General features: G+C 48.0%; 1 long non-coding RNA gene across 1 annotated transcript in view; it reads right to left on the bottom strand.

Annotated features, from left to right (window-relative positions):
- LOC109298269 overlaps positions 1–1,850 on the bottom strand; it is a 9,318-nt gene extending 7,468 nt beyond the window's left edge. Inside the window, exon 1 of the long non-coding RNA XR_002097572.1 lies at positions 1,839–1,850. This is a non-coding gene — a long non-coding RNA (uncharacterized LOC109298269). The remainder of the gene's footprint in view (positions 1–1,838) is intronic.
- Between the last annotated feature and the right edge of the window lie 8,038 nt (positions 1,851–9,888).

Here is a 9,888-nt window from a genome sequence, read left to right on the forward strand (position 1 = left end):
GGTCCCTTCCAACCCTAGAAACTATGAAACTATGAAATACCAACAAGCCTTTCAACACTGAGTCCAGAGTGCCCGAGAGTTGGCGGCTGACAATTTGAGACAGGCTCAACAAGAACAAAAGGAAAAGTATGACTTACATGCGAGGAAGCGGGAATTTCAACCAGGGCAGAAGGTGCTGGTCCTATTACCCACCTCGCATAGTAAGTTGTTAACCCAATGGCAAGGGCCATTCGAAATCATACAACGAGTTGGCCCAGTCAACTATGAAGTATATCGCCCTGGTCACCAAAAAACAAAACAAATTTACCATGTCAATCTGTTACGAGAATGGCAACAACCTGAAGGACGGGCAGCATTCAGAGAAGAGGCAGCCGAGGACCCTGGGCTGTGAGAACTCTGTTGAGACCAGGGGGATACAGAACCCTTGTCGGCTGTCCAAGTGAGTGACGAGCTAACGACGCCCCAGAGTAAGGAAGTGGGGAACCTCCTCAAGGAATTTAAGGGGGTCTTTTCAGAGGATCCCGGATAGGTAAGGGATACATACCATGCTATCCAGACACCCCCAAGCATGATTGTGTGAGATCGGTGGCGACTGATTCCTCATCATTTAACAGAGGAGGTACATAAAGAAGTGGAAAAAATGCAGGCACTTGGTGTCATTACGCCATCCCAAAGTCCTTGGCGAAGTTCCTTGGTACCAATACAAAAACCAGACGGGACCCTAAAGCTCTGCATAGACTATCAAAAGTTAAATGAAGTAGCCATGTTCGATGCCTTCCCCATGCCATGAGTGACAGAACTAGTGGAGCGTATCAGGGCCGCCCGATTCATAACCACCCTGGATCTGGCTAAGGGGTATTGGCAGATCCTCGTGCGGCCGTATGACCACCCCAAGACAGCCTTTGGAACCCCTTGGGGCCTATATGAATTCATAAGGATACTGTTCGGCTTGCACGGGGCTGCTGCCACCTTTCAGCGACTAATGGAGCGCCTTCTGGCACCACACGCAGAATACGCAGCGGCATACATCGACGACATTGTCATATTCACCCAGTCATGGGACCAGCATCTATGCGCTCTTAGGGCGGTACTGACCGAACTCAGGAAGGCAGGTCTGACTGCAACCCCCCGTAAGTGTGCAATCACACACAAGCACACGAAATACCTAGGATTCCTAGTGGGCCACGGGGCCATCAGACCATTGAAAGACAAGGTCCAAACCATCCGCTCCTTTCAGGCCCCGCAAACACTGAAACAGCTGCGGTCCTTCTTGGGCCTGGTGAATTACTATCGCAGATTTGTTTCCCAGTTCTCGGAGCTCGTGTCACCCCTCTCAGAGGCCCTAAAAGGAGTCACATCAGAAAGGGGTCAAGTGGACCGGGGCAACGTTACGCAGTTTTCAGGCCTTTAAAAAAGCCCTGTGTGAAGACGTGCTTATACACATCCCTAATTTTGATAAACCTTTTACGTTGCAGACGGACGCCTCTGCGGTTGCGATCGGGGCCGTGTTGACCCAACGAGACGTTGACATGGACCGGCCTGTGGCATATGCAAGTCAGAAGTTGCTACCAGCTGAAACCAGGTATGCAACAATCAAACGAGAGTGCCTAGCAATCCGGTGGGTGGTGGAGCACTTCCGTTATTACTTTCTTGGAAGGGAATTTACACTTGTCACGGACCACGCACCCCTGAAATGGTTCAGTTCGGCCAAAACCAATAACATACGCATAATGCGGTGGGCATTGGTGCTACAACCCTTTAAGTTTCGTATCGTATACCACCCCGGGAAAGACAACGTAACAACAGACTTCTTATCTCAGTGTAATGAGGGCGCAGACGGAGACATTGATCAGCAAGGTCGTCGACCCCCACAGTGAATTGCAGGTAATGGAGACACACGACTCATGGAACCGCCACAAGGCAACTGGCGGAGGGGGGTTATATCTCGGGAGGCAAAGTAACGCACAGCACTTACCAGCAGCTCAGGACAAGACGCATGTGGGACGGAAGGAGGAACCCGCGCAGCTTGTTAGCCGCATTTTTGTGCAATTACAGCCGGCCGGTGATGTCAGTGTCAGACACCGGCCGGCAGAAATAAAAATGGCGGCCACAGTGGCGGAAGGGGCAGATAGCCGGGGAATGGAGCTGCGGCTGACACCGGCAGCTAGGAAGACTCCACGCGCTGGTCCCGAGGAGCCTGACAAGCAGGAGTTGACACAGGCTGGGGGAGAGTGGAGCACCCTGACAAAAGCCGCCGCCAGACAACAAAGGAGCAACGGGCTGGCCAATCAAAAGGAGAACTGAAGCGGGACCTGGAAGCATGATGAGACCCAGGTGGGAGTGCCAGGACAACGGGGTGCAGAGGATGACACGACAGGGGGCGAAGACCCTGGGAGAGCCCTGAAAGGGTTTGTGATCGGGGTGGGTATCACCGCCGGGGTCCATTGTGTTGAGGAACGGACAGGAGTTAGTCCAGGAAGCAACAAGCTAAGAGGAGAACAATCCCTTCCCATTAGGCTCCGGGGAAGGGAATAAAAGGGGGGCAGGAATAGGTTACTGGTCAGTTTTGTTTAGTCATTTTGTTTTGTTACCCTGGGCAACAGGGATAAGTGTCCCTGGGGCAGGGCTGCAGACAAGCCTCAGCAGGATGCCCCTAGTGGGGTAGATACCCTTGAAAGAAGGGATGGGAGTGTGAAGAGCTGTAGGGGCAGGCCCACGCGGGCAAGCAGGGCCTTTAGCCGCTGGCTCCTAGATACGACGAGGAGAGGGTAACCCCACGGGAGAGGCCGCAGATAATGGCTGGGCGGCACATCGAAGGTGGCGTGAGGCTGGTGTGTAGGGGGGGTGGAGCCCCGTGAGCGACCACCGGGCAAAACCCAGACCACCAAGGGTCCTGTTAACCAACCCCACCTACTGAGGAACATCAAGTCGTGGCAGACGAGATTGGGGTTGGCAACACAGGGAGGAGAGAACTACTCCAGCGACAAAACAAGCCTGGAAGGGCCGTGACATCCGCCATTAGATCAAAAGCCGCCCGAGAGCAGCTAGTCAAAGCCTGGCGGTCACAGTCAGTTAGTGTAAGCAACCCTGAGCCCTTGTTGGAAAGGGTGGCATGTACATCTAATAAATCAATTAAATAATTGTATGTGTAAATGTTTACAGAAATACAGAAAGAAGAATGTGCTTCTGTGCTTTTCGCTTGACTTTATTGACAATCATGTAAGAAGTGTGACTGTCTCCCTTGTTTTAAAGAATATTTTTAATCATACTTCTAGTTGTTGATTAGGCTGTTAAAGTTGCAAGGCAAATAATCTAAAGCTAGTTTTATATATTTCTGCAAGTATAAAAATAAAACAGAGATGCAAAGTGTAGCAGGTACGAGCCACAGGGGCGGCCATGACACCCTATGATGACCAGGGCCAGATTAAAGCATAGGCAAACTACGCACATGCCTAGGGTCCTGAGCTTCAGGGGGCCCTGGTCTTTCCCTCCATGTTGGCGTCATGGATGGCCCCATCTGCCTCCCTTCCAGTCCATTCCCTTCAATGGCACCGCCACAGCTGCTTCCTAGTGGCAGCTCTGAGCTCCACTCCCAACAAGTGGCAGCACTGAGAGGAGGAGGCACAATCAGCCTGGCACCCATGAGTTTGTCTATCTAGGGCCCACTAAAGGGTTAGTCTGGCCCCTCCCCAGCTCAGTCTCTAAGATAAGCCTCCCACCATGCCTTGTTCTTATTAACAATTAGATAAAGGCAGCTGCCCATGGGCCTTAGAGTGAACCTATGTCTGTGCAATCATAACCATGTCCTGCCTAGACCCCTCTAGTCTCTGTTCAAGCTCAATAGGCCCTCGCAGCCTGTACATGCCTCTGCAGAGGTACCTGTAGCCTTAAGGGCTCATTGTGTGGCTCCATCCTTCCCTACACCATGCCCCATGCCTCACAGGTGTTCTCTCATTGATATTTATGGCTCTGGTCCCTCCCAGACCTCTGGGCTCTCCTGGGCATTGGCCTCAGTTTTAGGCCAGTTGATCTCTCAGCTCTTTTGCTCTGGCAGTCTTTGGCTGTTTGGAACTCCTTTGTCCACTTTCTCTTTTTCTTGGCCCTACTCTGTCATCCTAGATCCTCTGATTTCCCTCCCAGCCCCTCTCTGTGCTTTGGTTTCATGGATCTCCTAATCCTACTCCCAGCCCTCTCTTTGGCTTAGGGTGGCCATTGGTCCTGTTTTATACTGGACTGTCCTGGTTTTAAACCCTTTGCCCCCTGTTCATTTCTAAGTGAGGACTGGACTGCAGAGTCCTGTTTTTTAGTTCATTGGTGGAAATACATGTCAATCATTTGCCCTCTTGATTTTATTGCCTGGTTTAAGAGGTAGAACCTAGACATGGTGCCCCTTTTTAAGAAGGGAAGAAGGGATGAGCCAGGTAACTTTAGGCCAGTCAGTCTTACCTGTATCCTTGGGAAAACACTGGAAAAAAATCATTAAAGAGTGCATTTGTAAAGCCCAGCAGGGGAAATGGTGCTGAAAGGAAACCAACACGGGTTCGTCACAGGTAGATCCTGCCTGACAAAACTTATAGCCTTTTACGACCAGGTAACACATTGCCTTGATACTGAAACTGAGGTAGATGTCATCTACCTGGACTTTAAGAAGTTCATAGATTTCATAGACATTTGGACTGGAAGGGACCCCGGAGGATCGTCGAGTCCAGCCCCCTACCCGAGGGGCAGGAAGTCAGCAGGGATCATAAGATCCCAGCAAGATAAGCATCCAAATGTGTCTTGAAGGCGTTCAAAGTGGGTGCTTGAACTGCCTCCGGTGGCAGTCTATTCCAAACCTTGGGGGCTCAGACAGTGAAGAAGTTCTTTCTTATCTCCAGCCTGAATCGGTCGCGGCAGAGTTTGTGACCATTTGATCTTGTCATCCCTTGAGGCGCTCTGGTGAACAGATGTTCCCCCAGATCCTGATGAGCACCCCTGATAAGCTTATAGGTGACCACCAGATCACTCCTGAGCCTGCACTTTTCCAGGCTGAAGAGCCCCATGGCTCTCAACCTCTCCTCATAAGGTCTGTTTTTCTGAACTCTGATCATGCGTGTGGCTCTCTTCTGCACCCTCTCAAGATTCTCCACATCCTTCTTGAATTGTGGAGCCCAAAACTGGACGCAGTACTCCAGCTGCGGCCTTACCAAGGCCGAGTACATTGGGAGAATGACGTCCCGGGATTTGCTTGAGAAGCATCTATGGATGCAAGCCAGTGTTTTGCTCGCTTTACTAGCCACAGCATCACACTGAAGGCTCATGTTCATCTTGTGGTCAACCATTACCCCCAAGTCCCTTTTATCTGTAGTGCTAACCAGCGTAGCACTACCAAGCCTATAAGCATGCTGCAGGTTTTTCCTCCCAAGGTGGAGAACCTTGCATTTTTCGGTGTTGAACACCATCAGGTTCTTGTCCAGATGTATCTCATTCCTTTGATACAGTTTCACTTCCTATTCTCATAAGGAAGCTAGCAGGCTGTGGAGTGGATGCTTACACAGTCAGGTGGGTGGCCAACTGGCTTAGGCACCACACCCAGAGAGTGGTGGTGGATGGGTCATTTTTGACATGGAAGGAGGTGGGCAGTGGTGTCCCACAGGGTTTGGTCCTTGAACCAATGTTATTTAATATCTTCATCGGTGATTTGGATGAGGGTGTGGAGAGCACCCTGTCCAAGTTCGCAGATGACAACAAATTATGCGGAAAAGTTAACACACCGGCGGGTAGAGAGCAGATCCAGGCTGATCTGGACAGGTTGGATCAATGGGCAGAATGAAACAGGATGCAGTTCAACAAAGACAAGTGCAAGGTACTCCATCTAGGGAGGAGGAATCCCCAGCACACCTATAGGTTGGGGGACGACCTCCTTAGAAGCTCAGCAGCTGAGGGGGATATTGGAGTCATAGTTGACTCCAAGATGAACTTGAGCAGGCAGTGTAACGAAGCCATCAACAAAGCAAACCATACCTTATCATGCATTAGCAGATGCATGACCAACAAATCATGGGAGGTGATGCTCCTCCTCTATGCGGCACTGGTCAGGCCACAGTTGGAGTACTGTGTCTAGTTCTGGGCGCTGCACTTCAAGAGGGATGCGGAGAATCTGGAGAGGGTCCTGAGGAGGGCCACTTGTATGATTAGTGGCCTCAATGCAAGACCCTACAAGGGGAGATTGGGGGATCTGGATCTCTTCAGCCTTCACACAAGACGTCTGAGCAGCCTACAAGTTTATCAAAGGAGCACAACAGAGAGTTGGAGATGCGCTATTTAGCAAGAGTAACTAGGAATAATGGGTACAAATTAATGGAGAGTAGATTCAGGTTAGACATTAGAAAGAAATTTTTCACAGTAAGGGTGACCAGAATCTGGAATGGGCTGCCAAAAGAAGTGGTACTATCACCTAACTTGGAGGTCTTTAAGAGGAGGCTAGATAGGCACCTGGCTGGGGTCATCTGACCTCGGTCCTTTTCCTGTCTGGGGCAGGGGGTCAGACATGATGATCCTTCGGGGTCCCTTCCGACTACAATCTATGAACAATTCACATGAAGGAGAAGCAGGGTTCCAAGCCAGCCAGAGAGGGAGGTGACCTTTTTGTAGTGGCCCTGCCCCTCACTGATAATTGGCCAAGGGGCCCAGTGGCCCCAACCCCGCTCACCAAGGAGATGTGCTGTATTCTGGGGATGTGTCAGTGGCCACTCTATGCAGGCTACCAGTACTCTAAGTAGGCCAGGAGCCTGCACTTAGCAGGGTTCAAGGCTCAATACTGGTGCAACTAAACTAGAAGCACCTGCACCCTTTAGCAGGAACCCAAACCTTTTCTGAGCTTAACATTAAACTAAGACCCCCTGACTGTACAAACTAGCCCCTCTTTGTCCCAGGTACCTTATCCTTGCTCCCAGATCTTCAGAGTTGTTTCTTTCCAGTCCATTCAGGAGTTCTGCTGCCAGCAGCTTCTCACTTCTTGGCTCTCAGGGATGGACTGCCTGAACAGCTCAGACCCAGGGTTTATATATCACAAGTCAGGCCTGCTGCTGGTTAGGTGACTCCGTAATGACCCCTTTGCCACTTGCAAGCTGCCTCTCCAGGAGTAGGAACACCCCAGTGCCCTGCTAGACAGAGCATGATATTCCAAAAATATTCATATTTTGATGGGCATGAATACTTTAGATTATTTTTAAGTTTCTTTGCTATCATTCATTAATTCTGTTTCCAAGTTTGTCAATTTTTGACAGCACATAAAGAAATTCATCTGTTAGCTACTAGAACTAGTAAGCAGTGAATACAGGCAGCATATTTGGAGTCTGGTTGCTAAGGGTCACTTTTTAAAAGGGAGTTAGGCATTTAACTGTCACTGGTTCCACTTGGAATTAGATGCCTGATGACCTTTAAAAATCTGGACCTGTGCACTTCAATATTCCCATTCTTGTGGTCTTTCAAGTGCTTGATAAAGCCTTGTTATTACAACTACCAAGGTAAACACTGCTCCAGAATCACATGTATAATCCTTCTGCCAGGTGCTGATAGAAGCAAAAAAGAACTGCATTCAATCACCTAAGGTTTCCTTTTGACAACTTAAATACCACCAGCTCAAGCTCCCATCCAGGAACCCAGGAAACTAAATTCTCTTGCCTGAGTGCCCTTGACAAGCAATATTTTCCCAATCATAAGCACTGAGTTAAAGGGTATAAAACTAACAGAACATTATTATGGGGGAAAAGGACATTATTAACTAAGGAACAGTTAGGTAAGAGTCTCATGCCCTACCAGGCTGTGATAGCGATAATTTAACCTTCATCATCTGGACCTTCATTGTGTAGTTGTGAGTGGCTAATGAGGCAGTGTATTCTAACATTAGCTACTTCACTTCTCCACTGCACCCTACTTAGAAGTTTGTTGTCCACAGTTAGCAGAATCCAAAACGTGGTCAAGTACATCTCTTGCCCCTTTGGGACTTGCTACTCAGGGGGTTTAGCACCTATCAGAAGACTTCTCTGGTGCTGGGAGGGCAGCCTTAGCTAGTGTTTCTTAGTTCAGTGGTCAGTTTCTGTAGCTTCAGTTCAAGCCAAATCAGGTCCTTCCTTCATCATAAAGGTTCCCATTATGTCAGCTCTGTCTGCCTCCTCAAAGCCCCTTTCACAACCATTTCAGTGGAACTTCAGCTTCATTTAAGATCTGCCTGCTGCCTTGAAGTTGCTTCACCACCATCCTGACTCTGCCCCTCCTCTTCAAGATGTACTGAGTCTTGAGAAAGAAATCAGTAATATACAATATGCTTAGCAGGCTCCTTGCTACCAGCATAGTACTCCTAGCAAGAAATAAGATACTATCCCATTAATTTGTCCAGTGTCACATGCCCAAGAAGAACTAGTCAAGGTCACCCTACAACCCAGGCATACTTCCTACAGCCCCTTTATCTGTAGGCTGCTTTGGTCTCACAGTTAAACCAGACCACTACTCCATTAGGAAAGTATGCCTGCTTTTTCCTTTCTGGTGCACATTTTCTCTTCAGTTCTTTGAAGCTTCATAAATTTTAACAGACTTTCTGCAAATGTACTGCTCTTTTGTGTACCATTCACTAAAAATGAGTATACCTTAACCACACTAGCCTGATGCACTGTTCGGCTTGGGTGGTCTCCTGACTTGATGTCCTTGTGATTTCACTGTATCAGCATTTTCTTTTTTAAAACTTTGCAGACCTATTGTGGGAAGCATCTGTGGCCCAGGAAGCACTGATGTTACAGCAGAGACCAGGAAAACTAACTTTTTAGAAAGATGTCAAAAAGTTCAAACTTTTCAATGAAAGGAAGCTTTTCTAAGAAGTTATTGCTCTTTGTTAGTCTGTTAAAGTTCCTGAATAAAAGCCATCTTCTTTGTTTTGCTCTTAAACTGTTGTCTTCAGCAAAAGGAAGAACTGAGGGAAAAGTGGCTTAAAGTGCTCAGAGCAAACACTGATTAACAAAGAAAGAAAAATGAAAATATTATAGCCAGTGGTGCCACCTAGCTGTGTCGTGACTTTAGCTTATACTAGTTTTCCGATACGATGGATGTCAGAAAAGCCATTATTGTTACCATCAGTGTATTAACATTGTATGACTCTTTGTAAAATAGCTTCCACAAATTATTGCTTCAAATTAAAAATGTATTTATTCATGATTTAACCAATAAGATAAAAAGAGAGGATGCTTCCACACAGATTAGATTTTATTCTATTTTAATCCATTCACCTCTCATTTAAACTGTTCTGCTTTAAAATCCATGGCTTTCATGATCATTCTTATTTTGCTTTTTCTGCCATTACTGGGGGCTCCCGAGCTCTCATTGCATGCCCACACTTCTTCAGTTAGCTTCCCACAGCCCGCTCCAAATTTCTTGTAACAAACTCTATTGTTCACTGCATGAAACAGCCCTGAAGTCTCTCTGAGGCAGGTTACAGTGCCATTTGAAGAACAAATAATTGGTCCTGCTTCTCCTAGAGCGTATGGGAGTTTCATTATTGATTTCACTGGGAGTATGATCATACCTGCATTCCCTCTTGCAATGGCCTCTCCAGGATGTCTCAACAGCCAGGTCATAAATAATTATAGATTTCATAGATTTCATAGACATTAGGGCTGGAAGGGACCTCAAAAGATCATCGAGTCCAGCACCCTGCCCAAAGGGCAGGAAGTCAGCTGGGGTCATAGGATCCCAGCAAGATAAGCATCCAATTTGCACTTGAAGGTGTTCAATGTAGGTGCTTGATCCACCTCTGATGGCAGGCTGTTCCAGACCTTGGGAGCTCGGACAGTAAAGAAATTTTTCCTTATGTCCAGCCTGAAACAGTCTCGCAGTAGTTTATGACCATTCGACCTC

This window comes from Gavialis gangeticus, unplaced genomic scaffold (assembly GCF_001723915.1).
Source record: "Gavialis gangeticus isolate Ggan-Ray unplaced genomic scaffold, GavGan_comp1, whole genome shotgun sequence".
NCBI lineage: Eukaryota > Metazoa > Chordata > Crocodylia > Gavialidae > Gavialis > Gavialis gangeticus.